A 13,733-nucleotide genomic window follows, 5' to 3' on the forward strand; every position below is an offset into this window, starting at 1 on the left:
GCCAAATAAACTCAAAGGCTAACACGAGCTGACCACACAAAGCTGAATTTGCCTTAGCATTGTCTGATGCCTGCTGGGATCTCCTTTTGAATGTGCCACTTGAGGAGGTAATCTGATCCTGCTCTGATGTTGTCTGAAGCCTGCCAATGGGTGTGTTGGTTTTGGGGCTTCTTGGAATGGACTTTGTGGCAGGTGAATGCCAGATGCTGCCAGTGACTGGTACTGGGAAACCTGTTTGGAGCTACAAAACAATGAACAGTTTGTGACTGCTTCTATCGAGGCTGGGTGTGCTTCAGAGGGACCAAGCAGCCTACCAAGCCACTTCCTCCAATTCTGAGTTTAACTGCAGTTCAGCAAAAGGCGGGAGACACCCAGAGATCAGCTATTGCTCAGTCACTGAAAGAGCTTCTAATGGTACCAAGTTGTATGAGGTAGGTTCTCAGTGAGTCACCAGGTAGGGGTGAGCAGTATTCACCAGATTGATACATATGCAAACTTAGTGCCAGTGCTGGGTCTGAGGCAGCTCAGCAAAAGCCCCAGGGTGCACTAAAGCCAGCTGACACCTGCTGAATACCTGCAGACCTTTGTGGTGGGGCAGGATCACAGGAAGTTGCCAGGTTGAGGCCAGAAGACTTTATTAGGCCCAAAGAGACCAAGATTTGACCATGTGAAGGGAGGTTCTACACCAGTTGGGTGTGGGAGGGAAAAACAACCCTCAGCCTAGAACCACACAACTAAATCTGTCCCAGATTCTGCTAGGACCTCCTGGAGAGCTTGAACTTGGCAAGGTGGGGCTGCCCAGTATTGAGAGGATGGGGCTAGTATGTGTCCCATGAGGGTAGGGGGCCCATGCCAGTCAGGCTCATGGGAAGGGAGAATGGCCCTTGCCCCAGAACCGCACAACTCAGTCTCTGACACTCCCTTAGTCCACCTGGACCTCTACACTCTGGGCTCAGGCTGCTTACTCCCAGTCCATGAGCTCTGCATGGTGAGGTCACAGGGTGTCTGGAGGGTGGGGTGATTGCACTCCCCCAGGCTGATGTTCTGGGTTTTTAGCAGACTCCAGTCTCTCCCTGACACTCAAAACACCTGCTGATTTTTCAGTCAGTTGTTATTTGGGTTCCTTTACCAAACTCTGGTTCTCTGGGCTGGGAGCTTGGCATGGGGGTAAGACCCCATGCTTAGAGGTGACCTTTGCAGTTGAAATATCCCTTCCAATTCTCAGCCACTACATATGGGTATGGGGCCAGTCCTTTTCTTGTCTCCACCCTTTCTTACCAGACTCAATGAGATTTTCTGTAAGTCCTTGGTTATAAAACCACTGCTCAGGTAGTCTTCAGCTGGTTATTCAGGTTGATTTTTCTATATTTAGTTGTAATTCCAGTTTGGTCCTTGGAGGAGGGGAATATAGCCTTCATCTCCTCAGCCACCATCTTGGATCCTCTGTTACCATATTTCTTAAATTACAATTTTCTTTATGTATTTTCAGAATTATCTATGTACGAGAGGCCCAGTGCACGAAATTCTTGCATGGGGTGGGGGGGTGTCCCTCAGCCCGGCATGCACCCTCTCCAATCTGGGACCCCTTGGGGTACATCCCTCTCACAATCTGGGACTGCTGGCTCCTAACTGCTTGCCTGCCTGCCTGCCTGATTGCCTCTAACTGCTTCTTCCTGCCAACCTGATCACCCCCTAACTTCTCCCCTGCTGACCTGATTGACGCCTAACTGCTCCCCTGGCAGCCTGATCATCCCCAACTGCCCTCAGCTGCAGGCCTGGTCGCCCCTCCCCTGCAGACCTGATTGCCCATAACTGCCCTCCCCTGCCAGCCATCTTGTGGTGACCATCTTGTGGCAGCCATCTTGTGATGACATCATGTGATGCCACCTAGGCTTTTATTATATAGGCTATATAAAATCCTAATATGCAAATAGACTGAATGGCAGAACAACCCAACAACTGGTTGCTATGAAGGAACATGGCAGGCGTCAGCCACAGTGGGATGGTGGAGCAGGTGAGTGCAAGACCAAGGCAGGGTGCAGGTCGCTGTCATCTGGGCGAGCCTCTGGTGGTTACTAATAATTCTTTGCTCCTGTGCACTGCGGTTTTGCCCGGTGCTCGCACTTGCTGGTGGTGCTGACTTCACTTGCACCTGCTGCCAGCACTGGAGCCACCACTCACACTCTCTGCCGGTGCCCAGTGCCAGCCCCAATTGCTCAGTGCCATTAGCAGATGCAAGCAGTGGCTGCTAGCCCCGATTGCCCCTCAGGGCTTCTCCATCTCCCCCTGCTCCTGAGGGGTGGTCAGGGCCAGCAGCCGCCTCTCACACCTGCTGCTGGTGATTGCCCACTTGCACCTTCTGCCAGCTCACTCTCACTGCCAGTGCTGGAGCTGCCGCTCACACCTGCTGCCAGTGCCTGGCACCAGTCCCAATCGCTTGGCACCGTAAGTGGGTGCAAGCAGCAGCTGCTGGCCCCGATAGCCCCAGAGGGCTTCTCCACCTCCTCCTGCTCCTGAGGGGCGATCAGGGCAGCAGCCACCACTGACGGTGCTGGCCCCGCTCATACCTGCTGCTGGCATCGGCCCCAATCCCTCTGCACCATCAGCAGGTGCAAGTGGGGCCAGCGCCATCAGCACATGGGAGTGGTGGTGGCAGGAGTAGGGCTGCTGGCAGACAGGGGACTGGGGGCCATGGTGGGAGGGCCCAGGCGGGGGCCCGAAGGATGGGCCAAGACCTGCCCCTCTGCCCACCGCAGCCTCCTGGCCCATAATTCCTTTCAAGGTGCACAAATTCGTGCACTGGGCCCCTAGTAAATGATAAAAAGCCTTCACTGGATGCTGAGCTTTATTCAAATGTTATTTCTTGTTTTTAATTCATTTATTTGTAATCCACAGGTATTTATGATTGAGCTAAAAAAAATAATGTTCATTTTTATAGAACCCATACACTTAAAAACAAAGCATACTGATTCCCTATCATTCCTGTTTCCACTATTCCCCCTTCCCAGAAAATTGGATCTAGACTCTGGGTAATTGTGACTTGGTAGACCTGACAGTACTATTTTATATATGAATACATGTGTCTTTTAAGGTAATCTAATTATTAGGGCATTGAAGAAAGTTCTGAGGTTGGAAACACAATCAATAAATGCTCTCCTATAGAAGAACTCTATTGATACAGCCTAGCTCAAAACTAATTCTTAACTTTACATGTCAATTTATAAGCTTGTGAAAGAATTACATCATATCTATTTTATATGCACTTTCACAATTCTCTGTAAATTAACTTTTTTTTAAGTGGAAGTTTGTATCTTTTGACCACTTTCACCTCTTTTTGCTCAACCTCCTGCCTCAGATCAGTCTGTTCTCTGTTTTTATGAGTTAAAGTTTGCATACACACACAGACACACACACACACACACAACACAGAGTATATATTCAATATATTAGTATAAGTGGGATAAAACAGGATTTGTCTTTATCTCTCTGGCTTTTATCATTTAGCTTTTAAACCTCAATTCCATCCATATTGTCACAAATAGTAGGATTTCCTTCTTTGTAATGGCTGAATATCTCTCTCATATGTGTGTGTTCATTAATTTATCAATAAACACTTGGGTTGCTTCTATGTCTTGGCTATTATAAAAGTGCTGCAATGAACATTGGGGTGCAGATACTTTGGTGTTAGTGTTTGTATTCCCTTAAGGTAAATATTCAAAAGTGGAATTGCTAGATCATATGGTAGTTTTATTATTATGATGTATTTTGAGGAACTTTCATATTGTTTTTCACAGTGGCTACACCTATTTTTATTCCCACCAACAGTGCACAGGACTTTCCTGTTCTCCACTTGTTATTTCCTGGTGTGTGTGTGTGTGTGTGTGTGTGTGTGTGTGTGTGTGTGTGTGTGTTATCATTGCCATTCTAACAGATGTGAGATAATATCTCACTGTGGTTATGATTTGCAGTTCCCTGATGATTAGTGATGTTGAGCATCTTTTAAAGTACCTTTTGGCCATTTGTATGTCTTCTTTGGAAAAATATCTAATCAGATCCTCTGCCTATTTTTCAATCAGTTTGGGGGTTTTGTATTTATTTGTTTTGCTAGTGACTTGTATAAATTAGCTTTTATAATGTTATATTTGCTTCCAGTCAATGTAGCATTTTAAATTTAACATTTTAGGTCCTCCTTTGCTCAAGACAATCTAATTGACTCTGCGGAATAGACCAGAACATAGAATGGTTATACAAGGTGGTATGTGAATCTGGGGCTGTGAGTTCATTTGGTTCCAGCCTTAGATCAAGATAGCAGGAAGTTCATTTACTGGGATGTAATGCATATTACATCATCCTCAGTTATTAAAACAAAGGTCTGGGGTATTTTCTATCCCCTGTCCCATGTTTCCACTGTAGTTTGAGAATAGAATAAAAATAGCTGATTTGAATCACTAAGGATTGTAGTTTAAATTATGACACATGACTTCAGAGCCATGAAGGAGGGAACTCAGATTTGAAGGCAAGCCAGAACCCAACTTTGCTCAGTGAATCAATTTGAAATATCTCCAATCAGGAGCCACTAGATATCAATCTAAGACCTAATTATGAGAAGGTGGCTTTAGGAGACCAGATGGAACAATTCAACAATTTCTAAACATTAGAGAGCGAGACCTGGAATTGAGAGAGAAAAACAAATAGGCACTCAAGAGAAAGATATATAATAAGAATTAATAACACATGATAAAGACTGCTATTAAGAAAGATAGCCAATAAAATAAAAATGCAGAAAAAGAGTTCCCATCAAAGAAAATAAAAATAATTAAACAAATTGACAATGACTTTAAATGTTTGATTTACTCAATACATTACCCTGGAAAAATAGTTAATTATTTGAGAAAAAAAGAATTTGTTCTACTATAACTATAAATGACCATTAATAGGAGATTGGTTAAATAATGTCCAAACCATGAAATTGTTTAAACGTGTTTGTTGGAAGACAATCCTCCATTACATCGCTCATGTTTCTGCATGTCTTGCAGGAATGTTTGTGTAATGAATATCCTGGGAAGATAGAGGTACTATCTCCCTCTGGTGCATAGGCCATGTTTCTTTACTCTCCAGTATATTAAACATAAAATATTCCTGAGGGGAAAACACACACACACACACACACACACACACACACACACAACAGGTATGCTTACTGGCAAATAAAAATATTTGGGTTCTCTAAGCATGGGACACTCAACCTTCTGCATATGCAGCCATTGCCTATTCTTCTTTGTGTTACCTGTGGGGACAGGAACACAGGGAGTTGATATAAATGCTAATAGTATGGATATTGCTATTGCTGTTAGAAAATTTTTTGTCTCTAACCCAGGAGTTACATATGTTCTACCAGCATCCATGACTTTGTGGTAGGCTAGCTTTTGACTTGCAAATAGAATAAAATCTCAATCCCTTCATAGTTGTAGACATTGTTAAAAAATTAAAGTAAGTTTCTACGATATGACATGGGAAGATCTCCAAGACATACTTCTAAGGAAAAATAAGTATATATGAATACACACATATATCTCACACAGAATAAACCCATATTTGGAAGAAAATTCTAGAAAGGCATACACCAAATAATAAAAATTGAATATTTATCTATTGGAAGGGAAATGTCATTGGGCATTGGACTTAGAGGTGGGTGGGACAATGAGTAGGGTACTAAGGAGAAGAGTTCAAGCAGTTAGATCATGTTCCATTCAGTCTCCTTGGGGGTGAGTGAAAGAAGATACAGAAAAGTGAATTGATCTAGTCTCCTTGTCAACTGGAATTACATGTATAATAATATTGTTAGGAGAAAGAAAAAGTAGCCACAAAATTGTCTTGGAAGAATGTTCCTGAGGAAAAGGATTACTACAGTAAATAAATCCATAATGCATAGAATTATAAGGCATAACTCCTTGGAGAATGTACCATAAATTATAGAACTCTCTTGAGTATAAAACTGATATGTTTTGTAACTTAAATGCTACTGACTAGTCGGGTAACTCTTCAAAACCTAATTTTGAGGCCTCATATATTATTTTGGGCCAGAGATAGCATGTCAATGTGGAAGGAAGGGCCGAGGAAGCCATGTGGACATCCCAGCCTTCTCTATTCAATCTGTGTTTTGACTGAGGGTATCCTGAAAATTATGTGTAAAGCTCGATACTGGATGAGATATCTGATTTGTATGAGTCCATTTTGTTAATCAATACTTTACTCCTCAGTCTACTACTCTCCTCACCTCTACCCAACCATTGTACTTTGATTGTTTTGGCAAAAGTCACCAAAAATCAAATGAATTCTTTCCAGTTTCCTCTCGTGTAATTGCCTAGTGAAAACTATCACTTGCTTCTTTTCACAGTTATTCCTTGGATTCAATTCCTTGGAATTTTTCTACTTTTCTGGTAACTAATCATTTCATTAGCATTTACTTTATCCTAGATACTTTGCACATATTTTCTATTTAATACTCATAATACCCATGTTATCTAAGAGTTGTCTAGTTTATTATCTATTTTACAAAACAGCACAATGAGGATTAAAGAATGTAATAATCTGCTCAAATTCAAAGAGAGCCTAGATTGAACTCAAGTCTTTATGGTTCCAATGTTTGGGCACTTAACACTTCTTTTCCCACCTTCTCCTCTCTGACTTTTAAATGTAGTTTTTCTAGGCGTTTGGGTCGATTTCTGGGTTCTATGTTCTGTTCCATTGGTCTGTATGTCTGTTCTTGTGCCAGTACCAGGCAGTTTTGAGAACAGTGGCTTTGTAATACAGCTTGATATCTAGTATTGAGATCCCTCCTACTTTGTTCTTCTTTCTTAGGATTGCTGCAGCTATTTGGGTCTTTTCCAACTATGCTCAATTAATATGTGACAAAGAAGGCAAGAATGTACAATGGAGTCAAGACATTCTCCTCAATAAATGGTGTTGGGAAAATTAGATAGACAATCAACTTACACCATACACAAAAATAAACTCAAAATGGATAAAGGACTTAAACATAAGATGGGAAAACATAAAAATATTAGAAGAATCCACAGGCAGCAAAATCTCAGACATACTAGTATGCCGAAGCAATATCTTCACCGATACAGCCCCTAGGGCAATAGAAACTAAAGAGAAAATAAACAAATAGGACTACATCAAAATAAAAAGCTTATGTACAGCAAAAGAAGCCACCAAAAAAACAAGAAAGCCCACTGCATGGGAGAATATATTTGCCAATGTTATCACCAATCAGGGTTTAATCTCCAACATTTACAGGAAACTCATACAACTTAACAAAAGGAAGATAAGCAACCCAGTCAAAAAATTGGCAATGGACCTAAATAGATATTTTTTGAAAGAAGACATAAGGCCAAGAGACATATGAAAACATGCTCAGAGTCATTAATCATCTGAGAGATGCAAATCAAAATGACAATGCACCATTTCACACCTTTCAGAATGGCTATCATCAACAAATAACAAGTGCTGACCAGAATGTGGAGAAAAAGGAACCCTCGTGCACTGCTGGTGGGAATGCAGACTGGTGCAGCCACTGTGGAAAACAGTATGGAATTTGCTCAAAAAACTAAAAATGGAACTCCCATTTGACCCACTGATCCCACTTCTAGAAATATATCCCAATCAGAAAGGATGTATACACCCCAAGGTTCATAGCAGCACAATTTACAATAGTGGAAACAGCCTAAGTGCCCATCAGGAGATGAGTGGATTAAAAAACTGTGGTACATCTACACAATGGAATACTACACTGCGGTAAAAAAAAAAAAAGAAGGAATTCTAACCATTTGCAACAGCATGGGTGGACCTGGAGAGCATTATGCTAAGCAAAATAAGCCAGTCAGAGAAAGATAATATCACATGATATCACTCATTTGTGAAATATAATGAAGAGCATAAACTGATTAACAAAAACAGATCCAGAGACAGAGAAGCATTGATCAGACCATCAAACCTGAGAGGGAAGGTAAGGGAGGGTGGAGGTAAGGGGAAGAGATCAACCAAAGGACTTGTATGCATGCATATAAGCCTAACCAATGGACACAGTCACCAGGGGGGTGAGGGCATGAGTGGGGGGAGGGGAGGACAATGGGGGATAAAGACACATATGTAATACTTTAATCAATAAAGAGAGAAAAAAATAAATGTAGTTTTTCTAAATGTTTTTTCTTGCACTTCCATTCTTGCTCCATGTTTTTGTTTCTTAAACATTTCTGGATCAAGAAGCATTTTGAGAGTTTGCTGAAAACTTTGCACTTATTTCTTAGAAAGGTGCATATAGAAATAATACATATTTCACACTTTCTATCAGTTTCCTCTAAAATCTGTCCATGTGAAGAGGTGCATGTCTACATATTCACTCTGGTGAACTCATCAAGATGAGTAGCTTCCCCTCAGACCTATTTGTGGTGACCTTTTCAGTGAGCACATCTAGTGCCCTGACTTACATCTCTAAGTTCCACCTCTGTTCTCACGTGCGAATGGGGTAGATAATTCTAGGTGGGCTCCTACCTATTGCATGCTGACCAAATCTGACATCAACCTACTAGCTTTCTGCAGGTTTGGAGCAAGTGCAGCTTGGAAGTCGGGTGTTGACACCCTCGAGGGCAATGTCAGCCAATGGAGTAAGAGTTCATAGGTTAATGTTCCTGCCCATTGTCCTTCAGGAGCATATTTCTGAGAAGCGTCCTGTGCCCTTTTTCTGCTGGTACCGGCATAATTGAGTCCTATGCCAACAGTGACAACCTCAATAGCACTTTCAAATTGGCTTTTCTTCCTTGCCTATCTGCCTCTCCTGATCCCTCAGTCCTACTCTCTGTATCATCTCCTAAATAAACTAAATATAAATTCTTGCTTCAGATTCTACATTCAGGGCAACCCTATCCAAATTAAAACGATGCTCAAATTTACTTCTCTTAGTACTGACCTCTTTTTTGAAAAACCATCTCTTGTCAATCTGCCTGGATATTTTCCTTTCCATGGGTATGGGGCCCTCATTCTTAGCACATTCTGTCCATCTAGTGTTCTTTATTTTAGTGACATTATCATAAAGCAGTTCTTCAAAATAAAAACTTTGGTGTAATCTTTGACTCGCCTCTTCCTTGTTCTCATATCCCATTACTAAGTTCCACCTGTTTGATCATGACTATATCTCCTGAATTGTTCATTCCCGTTATTTTTAACCCCACTGCCAAAGACTTGTGGTCTTAGTTATTAGACAACCCTGCACATCTCTAAAACAATAGCATTATATCAGGCCTCACTTTCTCCCTACCCTCTCTCATTTCCAATATATTATTTGCCCAAATGACTTCTCTAAAACATAATTCTGAAACTGCTTCTTTTTTTTTTTGTCTAAATTATTGTGCAGAGAGTAAAATCAAAATTACTTGGCATGGCACACAAAAAAAAAACCACAACAATTTGGGCACAGTTTATATTCACACTTTCTACCCTGTTTCCACTATATAAGTTGTTTTCCAGATACATTGTATGTTCCTCACAGCTTCTTCTCTCCCTTGTCTTCCAGGGAGACTTAAAATCATCCTTCAGGAACTGGCTCAAGTATTTTCATCACAGTTCTTTTTCCTGCTAAACCTCAGTCATTTATAATCCCATACTATTTTCATATTTCTCCAAGTCTTCTCAATGCATTTTCATAATTTGTCCATATATTTATTTCCCTTGGTCTACTGTGTGCTCTAGAAATGCAGAAGTCACCTTGGTCATCCCATTGCCTAGAAGAAAGTTGCCACTTAGAAATGTGTTCCAAACTTAACTGAAAGGTACCGAGAATGTCAAGAGGGAATTAGACGTTGAAGAAAAGCACAGGGCAAAGAGAATGATGAACTTAGGAAAGGATGTTCATAAACAGACAATTTGAGAGAAGTGACGAGTGATGAATGAAAATAGAGCTCAATGAAAGAAAAGCCAGAGTCATAAGAGGAAAAATGTCCTCAGATAGAATTCAAAGAGAAGAAAGATACAGATGTTGCAGACTGATGTTCAGGTCCAGGGATGTTGCTATAGTTAAAAGAGTATATAGGCCACAGGTTAATATTGTAAAAATTTTCTAAATACTGTTGCTGTTTGTACCAACTTCTGTATTATTGGGATTAATTTGACATTTCAAATTATTCTTTAAAAATTATTGTGTATATAAAGGCAACATGTACACAATAATGTCAAGGGATTTAAAGAATAATTTCTACTTTGAAAATGTTTCGCAACTGGAATTTTCCTTTTGAGAATCTTGATTCTCCAGCCTTGTATCTAAGAAAAACTGTTGAGCATTAGTTTTGGAATAACTCATGTTTTACCTGATCTAAGAGCCAGACATGGAGCTCTATGAGCAGGTACCAGGCTGCCAAAAAGTCTCTGAAACTTTCACGATTAAAAATCTCAACATGCTTCACCATACAAGTAACTTCAGAGGAAATAAATTTGATTTATAGTATTAATTCCCTTTTCTAGACCATAGCAGGCAAGTAGAAAAGATTTGAAACTTTTAAAAATTTTAATAAAGAAGATATGTAGGAGAGATAACAGGTCTCTTATGATGTTCAAACTTCCTGAATTCATATGAAAAAGGATTTCCCATGGTTCTAATAAAAAGAATCTTTTCCCTATGAGTGCAGTGTTCTTTTTCACTGCCCTTAAGTAATATGTTCATCTATGTGTCACAATTTGAAGTCCTATGAATCCATATATACTGCCAATATTTTCTTGTACAGTATAATTATATTCATCTGTTCTCTACCTAACCATGTCTTCTGTTTATCTGGGCTATTTTGCTATGGGTTTCTCATCTTAGAAGACAACTAGGATTCTCATATCTATGTAATAGTCATATTTTGCTTCTTTATTCTGGATGTTCTTCAAGGATATAGAGAGTTAAAACCAACAGGATTTTTCCTTGTTTTTATCAAAATACCATAAAAACTTTATTGTTTCCTGGGATCTTTTTGTATTAGATCTTATCTTTGTATATGTAGCTTACCTGAATATGATAGAAATTTGTGTTTCTAGCTGAATCGGAAGCAACCAGAATATATAAAAGGGAAATTGGAAAATGATATCAACACAGCCTTTAGGCTAAGTAGATACTGTTGATGTGTTGCAGATATAAACTTAGAAAGATATTGTATGATTTTTATTATTCTCCCTTGATGAAGTTCAATATAGATTATTAATATTTCTCCTGTCAGAACTTTTTTATATAAATACTAGTTTTTTCCTATTACCTTGTAAGAGTTCCTAGACCATAAACTATCCCTGTGAATCGATTCCACACTTTCTCAAATATGACTTTTCATAAGCCAACTCCTTTAAAAATACAACACTTCATATATTTCTCAGACTACATGTCAAATCAGTATCATGCAAACATAATACTTTCACTACTTTCATGGTGTTGAGAGGAAAAAATTTAATATATCTGTGCTACATCTACATTAATGCAATGGTGCATATTGAAACTGCTTTTATCTGCCACATTTCTCAAATGAAAGCAGCAGCTGAATTTTATGGTAGTTAAACTATGAACCTTGCACACAATCTTGCCTATGTGGATGTGGCCCTTTGGTATTATTACGGCAGAAGTCTTTATTCTGCACCTTAGACTTTAAAACTTGCCATGGATATAGCAAGCCTCTCATGTGGTCATGTGCATTCCATGAAGTCTTTCCAAAGTGTGCAGCAAATTTTTGATAGAATTCATAGGTCTTCCAAGAAATTAGAGTAAAATTTCCCCTGGCATTTACAAAGGAGGCTGTAGAGGAGACTGTGGTCTACCAAAGGTAATGAACATGAACTTGTCAATGGTACATATGTTATTTTGGAACAATCTCCCAATTGTTTGCATCTACTGCTGTAACCTTGGACTTCACACACTAGGAAAGTGTAAGTTGTACTACCTATTTTAGGGTAAATATGACCTCTTTTAGTTAGATTTAAGGTAAATATTCAGGGAGGCTTACCATTAAGAAGAAAAAAAAGGGGGGGGGGGGCTGCAGATAAACAACTTTTCATCCAAGATGTGTGGATGGAAAGGAATTATGTGGCTTAGAAAGAAATTATGTTTTAAATATCCTTATTTTTTATGTACATTGAATATGCTAGAATCCTTGCTGTGATGATTATAAACTCCTTGTATCACCCACAGTCAACACCATCTTTTCTTTAGCTGTTCTGATGAACTGAGTGACATTCATATTGGCAAATCCCCCATGGAGTAACCTGAGCTCACATGTGCCTAACCACAATGCCAGTAATGACATGATTCTGAGGGGATTTGAAACTCTACCTCAACAAATTTATTTCTGTTTTTCAACATATATTCAAAGCAATATTTTGGCATTGTAATGTGATTTTTGACAGGGCTAAGGTAAATTCATCATGCTAAACTGAAATGTTTCTGGCAGATGTCTGCTCTGTAACAGTCAAATTGTGTGTACTGTATTGTATGACAACCACAGTGTTACTTCTAGTTGTAAAACTTCTTACTGTAATACTTTATTAATATGAACTCAGAATGTAATTATGCAATGTATTATCCTACTGTATTTTTTCATGTGGAAAAACTTTTTGAAGACAATCTGTAAATTCCAAATAATGAGAATTTTTAGTGACTATAGAGAGAATATAACTTTTTCATCACAAAGCTATGCAGACATTTTGATATCCTTCAAAATCATATATTTTTTAAATTTAAGAAGGCATAAATTTAAAATATTTTGCTTATTAAATATTAACTTTGCTACCCATGGAAATAGTCACTTGTCCTAGATGGATGCATTTTTTAAAATCCTATATAATAAAGCGGTAATATGCAAATTGACCCTCACACCGTCGCACAAGATGGCCTCCCCCATGTGGTCAAAGATGGCTGCCACAAGATGGCCGGCAGGGGAGGGTAGTTGTGGGTGATCAGGCCAGCAGGGGAGGGCAGTTGGGGGGTAGCAGGCCATCAGGGGAGGGCAGTTGGGGGTGACCAGGCTGGCAGGGGAGGGCAGTTGGGGCAATCAGGCCATTAGGGGAGGGCAGTTGGGGGCAATCGGGCCACAGGGGAGGAGTTAGGCATAGATCAGGCTGGCAGGAGAGTGGTTACGGGGTGATTAGGCTGGCAGGCAGGCAAGTGGTTGGGAGCCAGCCATCCCAGATTGTGAGAGGGATGTTCGACTGCTGGACATCCCCCGAGGGGTCCCAGATTTGAGAGGGTGCAGGCTGGGCTGAGGGCCACCCCCCAATGCAGGAATTTCATGCACCAGGCCTCTAGTTTAGGTATAATCCTATCTAATAAAAGAGTAATATGCAAATTAACTGTCACTCCACGACAAAATGGCGGCCCTCATAGCCACAAGATGGCAGCGCCCAGTCCCCTCAGCCCAGCTGCTGGAGTGTCCGGGCCTGTCCGCTGGAGCAGCGAGGCTGGATCCGCCCCCTCCACCGGTGCTCCAGCGTCTGGGCCCGTCAGCCCCACGGGGGGTCGCGGGGGTTCATGGGGGTTCGTGGGGACTAAGCGGCGAAGCTGGATCCACCGCCGGTGGGGGCGGATCCAGCCTTCCTGCTCCACCAGGGCTGCAGCGTCTGGGCCCGCCAGCCCCACAAGGGTTCGTGCGGACCAAGCGGCGAAGCTGGATCCGCCCCCAGACACGGAAGACAGAGCCTGGACAGCAGGGCTTGGGGGC

This window comes from Cnephaeus nilssonii (assembly GCF_951640355.1).
Source record: "Cnephaeus nilssonii genome assembly, chromosome: 12".
In the NCBI taxonomy this organism is placed as follows: Eukaryota; Metazoa; Chordata; class Mammalia; order Chiroptera; family Vespertilionidae; genus Cnephaeus; species Cnephaeus nilssonii.